General features: G+C 44.7%; 1 protein-coding gene across 1 annotated transcript in view; it reads left to right on the top strand.

Moving 5' to 3' along the window:
• Positions 1 to 18,401, top strand: part of Grin2b (glutamate ionotropic receptor NMDA type subunit 2B) — a 668,532-nt gene that overhangs the window by 214,748 nt on the left and 435,383 nt on the right. The window contains exons 13-15 of the mRNA XM_076568099.1: positions 1,025 to 1,269; positions 11,558 to 11,632; positions 12,603 to 13,045. The gene's annotated coding sequence lies outside the window, so the exon portion shown is untranslated. The remainder of the gene's footprint in view (positions 1 to 1,024; positions 1,270 to 11,557; positions 11,633 to 12,602; positions 13,046 to 18,401) is intronic.

Raw genomic sequence — 18,401 nt, 5'->3', positions numbered from 1 at the left:
TCCTTCACCTTTAAAGGGGATACCAATATGTACTTGCATGGCTGTTAAGAGTTTGCAAGAGATCACTAAGGCAATGCTTTCTCTCAACATGTAGCTGGAAATCAACCATTCGATTTCAGTACTCTGTCCTCCATTGTTTATGGTCCATACTATTGCCAATTTTAATTGCAGGTTAGACGAGGTCCTCCTGTGCAATCATGGATGTACAAGGAGGCACGACCCTCCATCCTATCTCCCGTTGTTGCACTAACATCTCTCTGGAGTAACACCACCTTTCTTCCTCAGTTTGGAATGCCTAACTGCCCTCCACCAAAAGTTCAGAAACAGCACCACATCCTCTGAGACCTGAGCTTTCCCTTGGCCTTCAGTGTATTAGTTAGATAGTGCCATAAGATTGATGCACAATAGATGCCTCTACAATGCAGTGGGTCAAAACAGCGAGTATTTATTCTTAAAGATCTGTAGGTGGCAAAGGTTACCCACAGAACAATGTGTTCACTTGGAATGACTTAATTTCTCTCTGTATGGCTCTTCTTTCCTCCTGCTGAAGCTGAAAATAAGGATGTTTTCTTAATTAGTATGACTTTGGTGATCAGAAAGAGGGTCTCAAGGTAAACTACCTATTTTCGGCCGTCCACTGTGATATGTCAGGAATTACATGGGGAGGAAACCATCAGTATCAAGAATAACTTGAGGCCGGGCGGTGGTGGCGCACGCCTTTAATCCCAGCACTCGGGAGGCAGAGCCAGGTGGATCTCTGTGAGTTCGAGGCCAGCCTGGTCTCCAAAGCGAGTTCCAGGAAAGGCGCAAAGCTACACAGAGAAACCCTGTCTCGAAAAACCAAAAAAAAAAAAAAAAAAAAAAAAAAAAAAAAGAATAATTTGAGGGATTAGGTGTGGTGGTGCACACCTATAATCCCAGCCCTCAGGAGATGAGGGCAAAATAATCTTGCATTCAAGGCTAACTGTTAGCTAGAAAAACAGACAGACAGACAGGAAATAATGAATGTTCTTGTTGTTTGCAGAACTGAAAAGCACCTCATGATTTGTGGACTGGTGTTAGATGTGTATTACCTGATTAGGGTGAGAAGGTACACATCAGTCTGAAAATAATTACACCTGCTCATATAAATGACTCCTCAACCAACATTCTGGCAAGAGAACAGGACAAGAATCTTCCATCTTCTTAAGTCAACTTTTGGAGATGAAGCAAGTCATCTTCCTTGTTTCAGCTGAACCTGGGCTCTTTGCTTCACTGGCCCATTGGATGGTAAGCCTCCAAACCAGCATCCATTCACACAAGGACCAGCAGAACAGCCTAGACAGGCTCTTCTCAGGACCGTGGCAGAAGTGTGAAATCTTGTGCAGGCGTAGGCAGGCTTCTTCTTTATAGATATGGAACTAATGCTTCATAATCTCTGCTTCATTTTACTGGAGAAAGTGAGTCATATGGCCAAACCCAAAGACAAGGTGTAGGGAAGAATGCCCCTCCCAAGATACAGCATGTGTATGTCATATAGAGCCACAGAGGCAAACGTTGTGGTTAGAGGAAGACCCAAAATGAAACCTTCTACACTCTTGTTAGAGTACATAACTCTGCTGAGGTCTTAGACTTGTCCTTCTATCTCTATAATAAGCTGTTGTGAGAATTTTTTTCCTGGGTGAGAATAGATAACTTCTGCCCCTGTCCTTCTAAGGTTCCAACAACAAGCCAAAGTTTGAATCCATCAAAGCTCCCCCTTGGGGAATCAATGGGTTTATGGGTTTTACTTAGAGAGTGTGTAAGGAATTACTAATAGAAACATGGGTGACTGCAAATCAGCTTCCCTGGGAAGTCTTCACCCTGCATGGATGGCTTCCCCATAGCTACACAGAGGAAGGCCTATTCCTTTTGTCTGTAAAAAGGAACTTGTGGAGTGTTTTTGTCAAAAGAAATTCATAAATTGTTCCTAAATAGTCGTAATAGAATTTTCCCCTCTAAATAATCACAAAATTATATGTAAATTAGCATTCAGAGAAATCAACCAACAGGTAAGCGAGAAATTTTACCTAAGAAGGAACTTTGAAAGGGTTTGTAAGAAATGCTCCAGTAAAAAATAGATCAAGCGGAAGGAAGATTCTTTTTTTCAAGACAGGGTTTCTCTGTGTAGCTTTTGAGCCTATCCTGGAACTTGCTCTGTAGACCAGGCTGGCTTCGAACTCACAGAGATCCTCCTGGCTCTGGCTCCTGAGTGCTGGGATTAAAGGTGTGCACCACCCCCATCCCGCATGGAAGGAAGATTTTTATTTGTAGGATATGAGGGAATATTCATCTCGTTGTTTTAAGACAGGGCATGACAATACACGAGGTTGCAATGGTACCTTGCCGAAGTTCATCATCAAACACCATTTATTAGTACTTAATGACAGTCAGCCATTACATGAGGAGTTGTAAAATGGTCCTTTTCTAATTCTTCCATTCCTCCATCAGACAGTAAATGGAACATTTGTGTTGAACAAGTCTTCTCCCCTTTGTTCACCCTTGGAAGTTTCCATGTGGACTGATAGATTCATTTTCAATCTTAGTGGTCATGTTTGTAAATACTATAATAGTGTCAAACTGACCTATGAGACCCACTAATCCCAGTCTTCGCCCTCCTTTGGCACATTAAAATTTTTATTTAATTAACATTTTTTCATTTATTTTACATACTGACCAGTTTCCCCTCCCCTGTCTCCCTAACTGTCTCTGTGGGTTCCTCTGTCACTTTGGCACATTGTTCTTGGTTTAAGAGAATGTCCCTGAGTCAAAAAAGGCAATCTGTTTTTAGCTTACTAGTGCTCTGGAATTTGTCACACCCCCAAGCATCCCTTGTTTTTTTGTCTGTTTTCACCAGAACTGTTCTTAGAAACGAGGATCTAGGCAGTCGATGTGCCTATTGTCACTGGAATGTCATTGCTTGTAGATCTTTTCACTTGTGTGTATAAAACTTTCAGCATTGCTCACAACCGCTGCTCTAATACCAGACATACAGTCTGAAGCTTCGTATCTCAGTCATCTCTTTGCTCAAGTTATCAGGCAACCAGGAACATAGAACGTGGCCTCAAATTGTCACCCGGTAGATGACTTGTTAGTGAAAAGAAGAAGAGTCTTTACAGTGCTGACACCTGGCAGTCACCTCCAAATCACTGATTGAAATTGGCCTCATTCGTCATGGGACTAGCTTTGTGCGGCACCTGAGATGATGCACCAGGGACGTTGGCAATATCGCCTTGCCAGAAAATATTATCCTTAATCTATTCACGAGGAAAAGAAATCAGGCAGGTCTGCCATACCCCATAATGTTGGCTGTGATGATTAATCTTGCCAACTTGGTGGCATTTAAAATCACCATGGAAACAAACCTCTCAGTATGTCTGGGAGGGAGCTTCCAGATTGGGCTAATTGAGGTGAGAAGACCCACCTTAAATGCAGGTGGCACCATTCTATGGGCTGGGGGTCCTATACTGAATAAAAGGAGAAAGGAGTTGAGCATCTGTGTCCGTGGGTCTCTGCTTCCTGATTGTGGACACCTCACGCTCTTGCCGCCATGACTCCCGCCATGATGGACGACAGTACCACCACCCACCTGTGCGCCAGAACAAATCCTTCCTTAAGTTACTTCTCGTCATGTTGATGACAGCAATAAGGAAGGTAACCAATGCCAATGTCGCCAGGTGTTCTGTCGTATGCCTGTGATCCCAGCACTTTGGAGATGCAGGCAGAAGGGTTGCAGATTCAAGGCCAGTCTGAATTATATATTGAGACTGTCTCAATAAAGCAAAGCAAAACAAAAGTTAATGCCACACCAAGAGTAAACCAGAGAGGAAGTATTCTCGATGAAAATGGACTAAGGGGACAAGATAACCAAATAAAATACATGATAAAGGATGCTTGTGAAAAAGTTGGAAACTATGCATATTGGTTATGATTATGATATCGTGTATTAGAGGGCATCAAGATGGGGAGATGTGCTTATCAAACACATTGGAGGCTTGGTCTGAGACAGGAAGCAGACCCCTCTTTTTGTAGATGTCAGCAGATAAAGAAATGACCTAAGAAGTTAGGTGGTAACAGGGTGTGTCATTTTTCACTGTGGGGGAGTCTACCAGAAATTCTGATAGAGTTGCAAGCAGCCTTTCTCAAGTAAAAATGGAGGTGGTGGGGAGGTTAGGGGGACTTATGCCCAACGGTTTCCATTCCTTTAAACTCTTCACTTGCACAATTTTGATAATATTAAAACAAAACAAAAACAGTCTAGAAACAAAATTGAAAAATGCAAGTGAGACCGAGGGGAACCACATTGGAATAAGATTCGGAAGACCATCCCGTCCTGGGAGAATCAGAACCAAATCCTGCGGGATCCTGTGGAGAAGTTCAAGTAGGGTCACCATACTGCAGCAGCCACAGCATCACAGGAAAGCAAGCCTTCTTTAAATATTTACTGACCTCCTTCTTCAGGCCTCTAACAAGTCCTTCACTTATTCATCTGGACAGCACTGGAGGTGTTCAGGTTTCAGCCACTCGTGTGGAGTTTCCGTCACTTACCTCTCCCAGCACTGGGTCTGGGTTAACGTGCATGGACTGGGCATATAGTCTCCCACCATTTCAGATGGAAACCTCAGAATTCTTCCAGAGCACCAGGTGATGTCCTCCTCACACGCCAGGCTTGTTCACGGCCTGTCAGTCTCCCCATAGCCCCTCTTTCCCCGAGACTCAAGCAGGAGATCCGGAAGCTGCTTTGTTTATATTTCCTGTAATAGAGCTTCACATGAGTTCTGGCTGTCCATTGAGACTGAATGGTGTCTTATGGTAAGATTTCCAGAAGTGAGCAGATATCATTATCAATGAAAGCTACTCTTGAGATGGGTTGACTTACTAAGGAGGGTTTGAAAAAGAGATGGTGTCTCCTTGGGGGATGATGCCAACCGTTTTGAGAGTGAAGATCCACTTGGGAGGAGACAAATACTATAAATATGGAAAAATATATTGGTGTCATTGATACCACTCAGGGAGAAAATCCTGAAATGAGAGAAGGGATTTGAGCACAGAGGGAGAAGGGAACTGGGAAGAGTTGAGGAGTCTAGTCCATCTCCATTTTGTCTCACTGTTTGCATCATTATCTGACAGCTTCTGCTAAGATGTTTCACATTTGCCTTCAGATAGTGATGACATCGCTCATCCATATTGTTGACTATGGGGAAAAAACACTTGAATAATGTGATAGTAAATTTCTTCTCTGTGTAGTTGTGACAGTGAGATTGTTTTTGTCTTTTGATCACACACACACACACACACACACACAAACACGCACATACACAGACACAGATATTTAGAGAGATGAAAATTAAGATTCTAAGGGATTTCTTCAAACAAACAATAAACAAACAAATGGCAGGAGAGCCGGCTCAGCAGTTAAGAGCACTGCCTACTCTTCCAGAAGAGCTGGGTTTGATTCCCAGCATCCATATGGCAGCTCACTACTGTCTGTAAACTCTATTTCCAGGGGATCTACCACTCCCTTCTGGCCTCCTTAGTCACTGTATACACATGGTGTACATCCATACATACAGACAGACGAAACACTCATATACATGAAATAATTATAAAAATTAAAAAACCCAACTAATTGGGGCAAAATATAGTATTGTGCCTTTGCTATGTTAAGGGGTGGAGGGAAGCCAACAATAAACAAAACAACAACAACAAAGTAAGGCAAGGCCAACTCTAACTGTGCTCAATAGGGAGTTGTTTCCACTTTTTCTGCAGGAGGTGACTGATTGTAGAACGCCCAGTGCGAATTCCCCACTCCTGAGGTCCACTGGACCCTTCCCATCACACTGCATCTTCCTCTCTAGAGTCTACCTTCCTCTCTTGGTCTTCTTTATTTCCCCAATGCTGCTCTCTTGTGTAAGTTTTCAAAGAAGAGGACACCGTTAAGGAGCAGGGTGTCACAGCAAGGCTCCATACGAGGCACTGGGAAAGGAGTAATGTCTTCATGGTTGCAGGACAAGCAAGCCTTCAGACATGGGTGAGAGTTGTTTAACTATCCTTCTGAAAACGATCATCTGGGTTGAATAATTAATATCATTATGATAAGAGCAAAATAGAGATTCTTTGAAAAGAGTAACGACGGGAGAGGCAGGAGCTTAGCATGCTCGGGAGAGCCATTAAAATCCAATGCTGTTTTCTGTGCTCTCCGAGAACAGCAAGCAAAGGAAGATGTGTCGGATTTAGCACAAAGCTTTCCTATGCATGCTATCAACTGAGCCTTTAACAAATTACTTTCTAAAATATTTTAAAAAATCATTCAAGTGTTTTCATCAGAAACAAGAAGGCTGCTGTTTATTTGGTTAAGGAGCAGGGGTAGACTGACATTGGAGTGAGTGTAGCTTCATATTTACAGCTCCTCAGAAGCCATTCACCTTGTGTTTTGATCTCTCTCTCTCTCTCTCTCTCTCTCTCTCTCTCTCATTGGGACCTGGAGCTTCCAATTAACCTAAGATGGCTGGTCAAGGGATCTGTAGGGATCTGCCTGTGTTCCCCCACCTCAGGGTTGAGAGTACAAGCATGCACCATAATGGCTATGCCTGGTTTACAAAGTATCTGCTTTAGATATTTTTACTTATTTATTTACTGTTTGTATGTGTGAGTCTGCTTAAGTAGATATGCATCATGTATGTGCAGGGCCCATACAAGTCAGAAGAAGGCACTGGATTTCCTGGAACTGGAGTTACAGGTGATTTTGAGCTTCCATATGTGTGCTGGGAATAGAACTTAGGTCCTCTGTACAAGGATATAAGTAAGTACCCTTAATCACTGAGTCATGTCTTCCTCCCTCAAAGTATCTATTTTAAACATACTCAACAAATTAGAATTTTGTTTAAGAATCTGTCTGCAATGTTTCCCATTTGAAAGGGTCTCAAAAATTTCAAAATGGGCTCATCAACACTAAATTTCTAAAAATTTTTATAGGCTTGGAAGAGAAATTCAAATGAAGAAAGGTGAGTGAAGTCCACTGAAAGAAGTCAGAGATTGATTGTGTTACTTCAAACATGATTTCGAAAGACACTTTAGTAAAACAAGTGAGGACTCCAAGACTGTTGCTTGGGCCATACTGAAAGAGTCCCTCTTTCCATTAGCTACATTTGCTTATTAAAGAACCAAGAGAAAACCCAGATGGAAATGAATCGAAAACAAAGAGCTTAAGCTGAACACTGACATCAGCAGAAATGAATCTGACACAAGGAGCCACTGCAGCCCTCCTCCAACACCATCACATAGAAACTGTCGTTCTTTAGGAAGAAAGGAGACTTTTGAATAGAAATAATGAGCAAACTCTGGCATTAGTTGATAATCTAATTAATGAGGAGGAGTGACTCATACGGACACCTAGGAAAGAAGATTTCAATTCTGTCTGATTTGAGACAAAATACTGACACTGGCAATGATAATGTAAAACTTATAACCCATTAAAAACCGGTACATGTCTTCAGTTCAAGATAATTTCAGGTTAGTTAAGAAAAGTTGAAATTCTTATAGCATTACAACTATATAAAAATGAAATTTGATGCTTTTTCTCAAACTTGACAACTCCCAAAAAGTATATTTCATGCTTACCAATAAGAAAGCCATTATTCTCAATTATCTTAACAGTGAAAAAGAGCTGCCTGCCAACTGGCTGTGCTGAAGAATAGATTGGATCTTTTTGTTATTTGATTACTTTCATAGACATGTTACTTTAAACCATTATGCAAAGAGATGCTCAGAGATATGTATTTTAAACATGAAAGCAAGTACTGCAGAAGTGTCAGGCTATTCCCCTACATGAATTGTTATTTAAATTTTTGTTTCATAACATTTATGAATATTAAAGAATTTTAAATTGTTGTGATTTATTTCCACATTTTAAGTATTCACTTTTACACCATTATTTTAGTTCCTTCTTTTAAATAGGCACTCTAAATTGTATAAGCTCTAGGCCCATCTTTCATTCCCAGTGTTTGATCTGAAAGGCATTGAGATAGCTATATGGGTGTGTGTGTATATATAGTCCTGCAAGGTATGGGCTTTATGTCTGCCCATTGGGTTAAGGACAAGTGTTTGCAGTATTTCCGGGACCCTCTCTTTGAGTCCAGCCAGCTGGCAGAATACTTTCAACTATGTCCTTAGCAGCCTGAGGCAAGAGATTTTCCTCAATAAACAACGTTTCAAAGTGCAATCCACCATTTTCTCCTAGAATATTGCTTCCTGTGCAGACTGAATAGGAATAAGCAAATGTCTTCCTTGCAAAGCAGAGACATAGCATTACAAATTCATGAGCCTGGGTGGTCCTGAAGGTAGTTCTTTGGAGACGTTCGTGGACTTTTGTGAGAAACCCAAATATGAATGGGAGAAACCTGGCTGGATGGCGCAGGTGTGTAATTCCAGTTCCTCAGGAGGCAGAGGTAGAATGATAACAAGTTCAAGGTTTTCTGGGTTACCTGTGGAGTTCAAGGGCAGCCTGGGTGACTCAGTGAGATTGTCTCAAAATAAAAGTAGGAACACGGCTCGGGGTATAGCTTAGTGGTGGAACATTTGCTTGGCAAGTGCAGAGCCCTGGGTTCAACCCAGTTCCAAAAGGAAAGGAAAGAAACACAGAGTGGATGCCAGGAAGTCTGAGAATGAGAGGGAGCTAACCCTTGGGCCCAGTGATGGGACGCTTTGGAGAAGGGCCTAGCACTTTTCACTCCGTAAGCTTTGTGGTTTCTAGGATGACTTAGTCCTATCATCAAAACCAAAACCAAAACCAAAACCAAAAAACCTGCGCAGAAAAGTGACCTCAGAAAAACCCTAATAATTACTAAGCACACACATTAGGCAGCCAAGCAACAGGGAGGGCTGGGAACGTTATAAAGTACAGTAAGAAATTCTCAGAACTATTAATTTAAAAAAAGAAAAAGAAATTAAGCAACTAATTGAGAAGACAGGAAATATACCAAAGAATATAACTCTCAGGTAAGCCTTGTGAAATTGCCTATTTACTATAGGTCTGTAATGGTTACTTCATGTGATTGAGAGTGTCATGAATGAATTGCCAATAGTGTTGTATGGCTCAACACAAACAGCTACGGAGCTATTATTTTTCCTTCTGGCTGGCCAGTTCTTCACCCAGCGTGGTATTATGAATATGTTACATACTGGGATGGTACATGCAAGAGGTATCTCTCAGTCACCGTGATAACCAGTGGAGTCACCTGTGTTTTGCATTTCCACACATGGCAGGTAGAATCAGAGTGTGATGTTAAGCAAATGCCCCCTCTCACTCACAAATCTCTCAAATTGTTACAGAAATCAGTTCAGGCTTGGATCACTAAACAGTATGCCCAGACCAGGAAGACCTTGAGTTAGACTTCCAAAGGACAGAGTGGGCTGCGTCGGGGGCAGAGGGTGTGCGTGCTTGGGATTTGCCCTCCGCCAGCAGCAGTGGACGGGCTAAAATGAAAATGTTGGGTTTGGGCAAAGAGGAGAGAAAGTAAAGTAGAGCAAGACACCGTTTTAGGAAGAGGGGTGGGAAGGGAAGGTGGCCTATGAGGTGAAAAGCAAAAGAAGATGAAATTTAGAAAAGCAGAGTGACAGTCAGCCCTCAAGAAGTGCTTAAGTGGGCGTGGATCCCATGCTGAGGGAAATGACCATTTCTGGAAGCCCCAGGGCAGAGTGCTTCTGAAGGGTGCACAGAGAGAGGTTGGGTCGGGCCGCTGGAGCAATTGCAGAATTCTACAACTTCCCAAAGGGGTAGACGGACCAACCTCACTCTGCGGAGATAATCAAAACTGCCACAGGGAGAGTAATCTGCTTGTGAACATATGACATTTGTGTTTTCATCTGTGTGTCTTAAAAACGAGAGATTCTGAGAACAGCCTGCCGACGTCCAGGGAGCAGGGTCGCATGGCTGTTGAGAAGCAGCAGCCTTAGGTCTATAGGCCAGCACACCCTCCCTCGTAGACCAGAGGTCCCTGGCTGCTCCTCACACAGCAGCTTCCCGTGTTCAGGTCACCCCCTCCCAGGGCTGTGACAGAGGAGCCCGCGTTTCCCTACTGTAGAAGTTCAACACTGCCGTAATATTCTGGACCACTGAAGACACAATGGGTGAGGATAACAAGGATGTTATCTACAAGGACATTAATATTGAAAAACAAATAACACTACAAGTGGTCACAAGTACTCCTGAACACATACAGCAACTTAAGAATGGATGCTGTTTTCCTTTTTGGAGAAACTGCATTTGTCGGTCCTGTAAGACAATCATGTATGGGGAACATTTGTCTATCATCTTTTCTCAAGATCTTTTAAAAATGCCATATGCTTCAAAAAAGAACCCCAAAGTCCTCAAGTCTTCCCTAGCAGCCAGAAAAATCACACACACACACACACACACACACACACACACACACACACACACACACACTATGCTGTACAATTCAGCCGTTAATCACATTTACCTGGTTCCCTATTGCTTTATCTTCCTGCACTGAAGACAGACCTTAAGCTCCCTGAAGGCAAGAATTCAGCCCTCAAGTTGTGCCCAGCGCCCAGAACGCAGGTACCCAGCAAAGGCTGCTGAGTGGAACCACCGTGGAGGGGGGTTTTCAGTGTCAGTCTGCGGCGCGGCCTTTGAGCTGTTTTGCGCAGCTCTGCCTGGAGGTCCACGGGGGCCACTGTCTCGTCCCCTCACCCCTAAGCCGCCCTACATCGCTGCCATTCCTCGCTGCGGCCAGAAGGAGGCGCCACGGCCTCGGGTTAAGCTTTTCCCACCCCCTTGCTACCCCACTTCCCCCAGCTCATGACGTGAGAAGCAGCCTCAGCCAAGAGTCTTAGCAGTAGGAGTGAGGGGGTGATGGAGGGGGTTTGGGGGTGGGGAGGGGTGGGGGGTGGAGAGCAAGAGGACGCGCGTGCACACACACCCTGCCTCTTAGATTTCTCCTCCTGAGCCCGAGTGTGAGAGGTAGGGGGTGTGTGTGTGTGTGTGTGTGTGTGTGTGTGTGTGTGTGTGTGTGTGTGTGCTTGTGCGCGCGCTCGAGCGCGCGCCTGTGTGGCACGTTCCTGGGTGTGAGACCCAAATCAAGACCAAGACCTTTGATGTCCCCGCCCTCCTAGCGTCGCCGGTGATTAATACCCATTTTTCTTACTCTCCCCCTCCTCCCCTGCTTTTCCTCTCCTGCTGCCGAACGCTTGACTTGCCCCCGCCCGCTTCCCCTCCCCCGGCTCCCATCATCACCAACTGGAATCTGGGCTCTCCTGCCTCTCCACCCCCCCCTTTTTTTTTTTTTGAGAAAGGAAGGTCCTCCCCCACCCCCTTTCCAGCACCACTTCCTTGGGCTCCTTCACCTCTAGGAAATCTCGGGGCTTGGCTCTATGGAGAAGCGCTCCTCGGGTCAGGCTGCCTCTCCGAACCCGGCATCCAGCGGTGCTGGCTTCCAAATGCATTTTCTTCTGCTCTGCAAAGAGTCGTAGTGAACTTCCCAACCCTGGAGACTGATCCATCTATCCTGCCTTGCAGGAAAGGGAACCCCTCAGACCCTCGACACCCGCCACCCCTCTCCGGACACTGCCATCGCGGAGGCGCTCAGAGCCGGTACGTAAATGCTCGCTTTGGAGTCTAAATTTTGGGGGTTTGGGGAAATCAGGCAGAAAAAGGGTCGAAACCTTGGCACCATCAACCAACCTGGTGTTGGGTACAGCTTTCCGACCCAGTAGCACCGGGCACTTGGTATTTTGGATAGGGCTTTTTTTTTTTTTTTTTTTTAAACAAAAGGATATTTTTGGGGAGGGGGTAGGGCTGCCTTTGATCTTTCTGAGGGGGTTAATCCCTTCTAGCGCGGAGGCTAGGCAGCAGTGCTCGCGGCAGGAGCCACGCGCTGCGACCCTCCAGTCCAATCCACTGGCTGCAGGTGCAGCCCGGTGCGCTGCACATCAGCGCGGCGGCGGCGTGAGTGTGCGCGGGGGTGAGTGTGAGTACGCGCGGGGGCGCGTGCGCGTCGGGGGCGTGTGTGTGCGCGCGTGTCAGTGTGCCCCTTCCAAGAAATGCCCAGTGTGCGGCCGGTGCACAATCAGAGCCCATTGAGCACGAGCCCGGGGTGGGAGGAGGCTCTGCTGCCGGAGGAGAGGAGGAGAGCGAGTCAGACATGTCAGCAGCACTGCAGATGGGGCTGGGGGCCGCACTCGCTGGCGAGTTAAGTGGGGATGCTGTGCTTGTGCGCGCGCGCGCGTGTGAGTGTGAACTGCCTTGCGGATCCTCCTCTCCCTGCCTTCCTCCTTGCTTCCCATTTCCCCCTTTCCCTCTCTTCCATTCAGGTTGGCTTTTCCCACCTCTCATCCATGCCTGTCCCAGGAATGGTATAGGCAGACCTTTTCTGAATTATTTATAGATTGGTGCCAGCTGTTTTCAATTCCTCTCGCGTGCACTCTGTGGGAAATGCAGGGTTTCCTCCCCCCCTTTCTTATAACGACTTGATATATACATATATATTTTTCCGGCATGCATTTTGCTCACCCTCCGGGGGACACTCGAATCAAACCCTGACCTCCTCTTTTTTTCCCCTTAGGAAGGGGACGCTTTGGGAATGACCATGCTCCACGGATGGACGGAGCCGGCCCCCAGCCTCTCCACACAGAGACTCCTCTGCTAAAGCTCCAAAAATAAAACAAAAAAACCAGAAAACCGTAATTGCCAGAAGACTCCTTAAATGTATATATTCGGGCCACTAACCTCACATGCACATGGAATAATGACTCTGGATTCTGCATTGTGAGCTGCTTTCCACACCCTGAGATTCCCTTTTGCATTAATTTTTTTCTTTGAATTTGCATCTCTTCAAGACACAAGATTCAAACCAAATTTACGCTACATTGGATTTTAAATCTCTTCCGTTCCTTTATTCTCCGTCTTTCTTATGTGGATATGCAAGCGAGAAGAGGACCCTGGATATTCCCAACATGCTCTCTCCCTTAATCTGTCCGCCTAGAGGTTTGGCTTCTACAAACCAAGGTAGGGCACATTCTATTTTATTCTTTTTTTTTTTTCTCACCTGGGGTAGGGATTCCTCATTTTTATCTGTCTTTTCCAGTCTCCCAGACGGTGTTTTTATCTGGAAGAAAAAAAAATAGCATGATATCAAAATCATGCTGATTGGGGGGAAAGGTAAAGGTTTCTGTGACAAAGAAGGGAGTCTCTGGGTTGTGTCTTTGCCCTGTCATCAAACAGGTTTGTTGTTTTTGTTTTTGTTTTTTTTCCGGGAAGGTGGTTGGGGGTGGGTGTATGCAGGCACACAAGATGTTGGAGGGCGTAAGGGGTGTATGCTATATGCAGACACAGCCAGCCAGGACCTGTATGCCTCCCTCACTTAAACAGCATCCTATTCACCCAGAGCTAGTGTTAGATCTTGGTGGGCATCTAGAGATTTTTCTCCAAGCTGAGTTTTTTTTTTTTTCTTGCCATCTCCATTTCTCTCTCCATGTCTCCTGTCTTTTCCTTTCCATGCACTGTAAAAATAAATGAATAAATAAATAAACAAATAATAAGTAAATAAAAATAATGGTTGGGATTACTGTGGCTAGTGCCCTGGAACCTACTTGGTGTCTAAAGAGAGGGTTGACACTGGGCCCATGGATCCCAGGAGGCCTATTGCAGAGGGGCAGGTGTAGAGGGGGACTGGCTGGTCTTAGAACACCTGGATTCTGCAGGTTGAAGACTTCAACCTTAAGCTTGAAAAGAAGGGATTCTGTCAATATTCTGCTTTTCATTGTATCTTTTCCCCGTGAGCTATTATTTTTGAGCTGTAAATTTCTCCTTCTGTCCACACATCTATTTATACCCACACATCCTCCAAGCAAACTGTTACTTCCACACTCTGGCAAAATGGCTATCTTGCAGAGTTCTAAAGCGCCGTGCATGTGGAAGGGGTGCAGAATCCGACACGTGAGTCTTTGTGTTAAACAAAGAGATGTGCTGCTTGCATGTGTTCATCCTGTACCCTAAAAAAAGAATTGATATTTTAATTTTTATCCTCTCATTCATTTTAGCAATATTTGAGATTGTTATATATGTGAAATATATATAGCATATATAATGCCTAGAAATGTAACAATATGTGAACTATGCCCAATCTGTTGGGCAGCATTTGAAAAGAGAAATAGGAAGAGAAATGGAAACGACTTAGCTAACAGCCTTTCTGCTGGCCACTCAGGCAGCCAAGACAACTCTTGAGAAAATCAGATCATCCCTGGCTTGAGGGCCAAGATGGGGGTCTGGCTGCTCAGTGCCTTTCTACACTGACCACATACCCTCCAAACTCTAAAGATATTCTCAGGCAGGAATGAGGTTGGGAAAAGGTCTTCAAAAACATGGAGCTGAACCATGAGCATTCAATAGTCCTTCTCCAAATACCACCCCCCTCAAAGTCACTTAAAAAATAATCATCCTTTAAAACAATCTAAAAATACTAAAGAGTTGTAGGGGAGGTAATGGAAGGTCCTTCCCAGTCACTCCAAATGACAGTAGGCGATAGTTCTTTATTGTCCAGAAAGGATGGATGAGGATGCCATCCAAATTTACTGTTCCTCTCCCCTAGGCCTCATTCTTTGAGCTTTCACTGCTGAAATGCCAGTCTGTAACCATGGTGTAATGAGAGTGAGAGGGTGGGATCCCAATTTGAATCCTGTTCTCACCATGTCTACAAATAGCTGAGGTTATCTGGTGTGTGCTCACCTTAGAGACACCTGAGCTGGTTCCCTGTCTCCATATCACCCTTCAGTTGGGAGGAAGAACTCTTAATTTTACTTCAAGATAGAACAGAAGGATGGATGAGGATGTCAGCTCAATGTGCGGAGAGTTCATACGTGCTGATGGGACAAAGAGAGGTGGGCATCTGTAGGGCCCGTGGCTTCTTTTGCATCCTGGTTGCCTGTGACAGTGCTCTGCAACTGAGTGGGACTTGGGAATGTTCCTTGGTGATAAGATCAATAGGGGGCTTTGGGCAGGGTCTCAGTCAATTCATTCATCATGCATGCTAATAGGATTAAGTCAAGTTCAAGCTGTCATTAGTTGGCCCAGAGACCAGGCAAAGGAGAAGAGGTTAAAAGAGCAGAGTACTGAGGAAGAGAAGGCAAAGGGGTCTAGAAAGTTAGACAGAAATGAGAAGTGATCCAGTGGAAAAGACTTATTAGGGGTCAAGGAAGTCCTGCCACAGGTGGCCTGAGGCTACATGGAACTCAAAGCCATTTTGGGGACTCTGGTGAGGAAGCTGTGTGTCCCATCTTTGTGAGCAGTGCCCATGATGCTGTGACTCAGTGGCATTCTGGGTCTTCCTGGGGCCATTGTTCTGGCCCTCTCTTCCCTGCCCATCATGAAGAGCTAAATGGGTTTTCCTTTGTTCTGGCCTTTTGCCATCACCCCTGTGGTGGGGGTGATGTGGGAAGTTAGTGGGACCACTGGTGGGAGGAAGGACAAAGTGCATTGCAATCAAAGAGCCTGAGATTGGTAACTAAGGAGACATTAATAGGAAATAATGAGTTCTAGGGATGCATGGTTAAGGATGCGGCTCTAACTGGAGGAGAACCACGTGTGGTTCTGTGTTTCAGGTATGATGGTGTATGATGCGCCAGGGAAAGGGACGTTGTGGCAGATGCCGGTGTGCAGGGAAAGAAGCAGGGCATGCCACTGAATTGTCTAATTTATCTCTCCTCTTGGTTCCAGCTCTAGGAAGCCTGCCCATCTGCAGATTCTTGCTTTGCTACTGGTTGTGTGTGATCTTTGTCAGGGGTGGATGTAGGCAGGGAGAATAAGTAAGGAGAGAAAATGACAGGGGAGGGGAGGAGGAAGAGAGAATTCCTTTAGTCACTACTTTGCATACCAGGTACTGTTTTTGAAAAAGACAGGTTCAGAAGAGCGACTTCTTCTGGAGGGAGGGTGAACAGCAAGGGACCTTATCATTGCTTCTGTTTCATGTTCGGGAAGATGGCTTTAGAGCTTTGGCCATTTTCTCAAACCTTCAACCCCATCCAGTCCTGTATGGGGAGGGGCAATGGTCACCTTTGAGAGAAACGCATGGACAGAGGTTAGCTGATGCAGGGATAGAGAAGTGCATGGCTGCTGTTTGGTGGGGAGGAGCAGGACAGAGTGGATGCTGGGACACATCATCACCTTTGAAGTGGTTTGCCATCTCCTGCATGGCTATGATGAATCCAGGGGCGGGATTTCTTTCCTCTAATTTCTTCTTCAAGAATCAAATGAAGGTAACATCTTCACCAGTATTGACAAAGCTACTGCAAAAATTTTGTTACTGCTTGTGGACTTGAAACACAGAAGGAAGCAGGGGGAAAGGAAGTTGCATGTCAAGAAACAACAGCCTCAAACGAACATCTAGAACCAGGGAAGAGAAGGAATCCAGGGCTGAGCTGACTGTGGTATAGGCTGGAAGCAGGTGTTCCAAATGATGGGCCTCTCTCTCTAACAGTGAAGATAGGAAATGACCTCCAACTCATCTCTGGTGTCTTGATGGGAGTCAAGAGTAGAGGCTACAGAAGTTAAGATCTCCTTTCTCCTTGCTATTTTGCATTCTCCTTAAGAATTACTTCCTTTCAGTGAACTCCATTTTCAATCTCCGTGACCCTGCCCATAACTGAGTACTACAGTGCTGTTCCTCTGTAAACAAATATAGATCACAAGAGTTGCGGGTGTAATGAATTGTTGACATTTATTAAAGTGCCTCTCCTCATTGGAACCATAGAAGAAAGCTCCATGGAGAGAAGATTAGTGGTTGAATTGGCATTATCTTCCAGGAGGCTGATGATGGGAAGAACAGAGTGCAGTCAGTAGAGGGAGCACCCAGAACTCAGAGGAGGTGGGTTTCCGAGGTCTAGATGCAAGTCGATGCAATGCTAGCTGTCTGCCTGTGATTGTTACCCCCATCTACTGGGTGGATGGACAGAGAGGTGTGTCTTCAGGGGCCTTTCTTCTTTGCTCTGTGTTCTAGTAACTTATTTCCATATTGTCACTTCCTGGACCTGTCAGCTGAGGTTGTCAGGGAAGAAACCTAATGTTTATGTTGTCTCCTTGTAGCAATTTCCATAGCTGCCCCAAGCACCGTGATTGTTTGCTCTTTCTGTGTCTTACTAGCCTGCATTTGAGGTTCAGAAGGCACCTTTTTCCTTCTCTTATTTCTGTGCCCTCGTTCCTTTTCTGAGAAGTTCACCAGCTCCTCAGGGGCAGGGGGAGATGTGTATTCATCTTGGAATCATTGGTACTCATTGCAGAGACAAGCATGTGACAAAGACCTGGAAATCACTAGGAGAGGGAGCAGGAGAGGACACACACTATCAGTCAACGACGCTATTTGTTATTTTTTGTTTGGTGGTATTAAATGGGGTGAGGGTATGCTATGAGATGTAATCAAGAACTTGAGGCTTAGTAGTCACCTACTCTGTCCCTCTTATTTCATAGATGAAGAAGCTGGGATCTGGGGGTGTGATTGTCCCAAGGTTATGGAGTTCCTTATTGCCGAGGCTTCCTGCAATACACCATGGATTGCAGTGAGAGGTGGTGACTGTCTGTGGATTTCAGATGTCCACATCATTACCTCTCAAACGCTATTGCATATACAAGTCACGGTGGGGGAGGATGCTATTAAAATGCACATTCTGATTTGATAGGTCTGTGGGAGAGACCTGATATTCTGAGTCTATAGAGTTCTTGTATGACAGGCTCAGGTCCACACCATTTGTACATCTCAACGCCATCATGGTTAATATTGAATTTCTCTATATCCATTTTGTGGCCGTACAGCATCTTTTTTTTTATTTAGTAAGAAAACGACTATATGTTTAAGTTTACAACTATATGTTTCTTATATCTTTTTGTTTATAATTCTTCTACCCATTTATACCTTTTTGTCTCATCTTTCATCATGTATGCTTTCTGATAATTCTTTCTTCTCATTTTATTCTGCTTCTTAATTTTTTATTAACATCCATTTGTCTCTTCTCACTCACACTACTGTTGACTTTTAATTTAATTTATCTTTATGATTTTTGTTCTTATTCAGTTATTCAATAAACACTTGGTAAAAACCAATACTAATCAAGCTATGAAAAAGAATTGTCTCTGCATACTCCCGTAGCAGATAACCTATATCCTGGAGGTCTAGAAGGACACAGCACGAGGAAACCATCAATTGCCTAAGACCTTTAAAGGCAAGAGTGGGATGGGATGAGGTGCAGAGGGATTCACAGAGGGGTTGATAGTTGTTGAATTCTTTCTTGAAGGATAAACAGGAGTTTTGGAGGCAAGGAGGGAAAGGTTGTTTGAGGAGGATGCGTGGGGTAGGACCACTGGTGTAGATATTCAT

This window comes from Peromyscus maniculatus, chromosome 3 (genome assembly GCF_049852395.1).
Source record: "Peromyscus maniculatus bairdii isolate BWxNUB_F1_BW_parent chromosome 3, HU_Pman_BW_mat_3.1, whole genome shotgun sequence".
In the NCBI taxonomy this organism is placed as follows: domain Eukaryota; kingdom Metazoa; phylum Chordata; class Mammalia; order Rodentia; family Cricetidae; genus Peromyscus; species Peromyscus maniculatus.
Note: the sequence above shows the minus strand (reverse complement) of the source record. Positions and strands in the feature narration are given on the sequence as shown.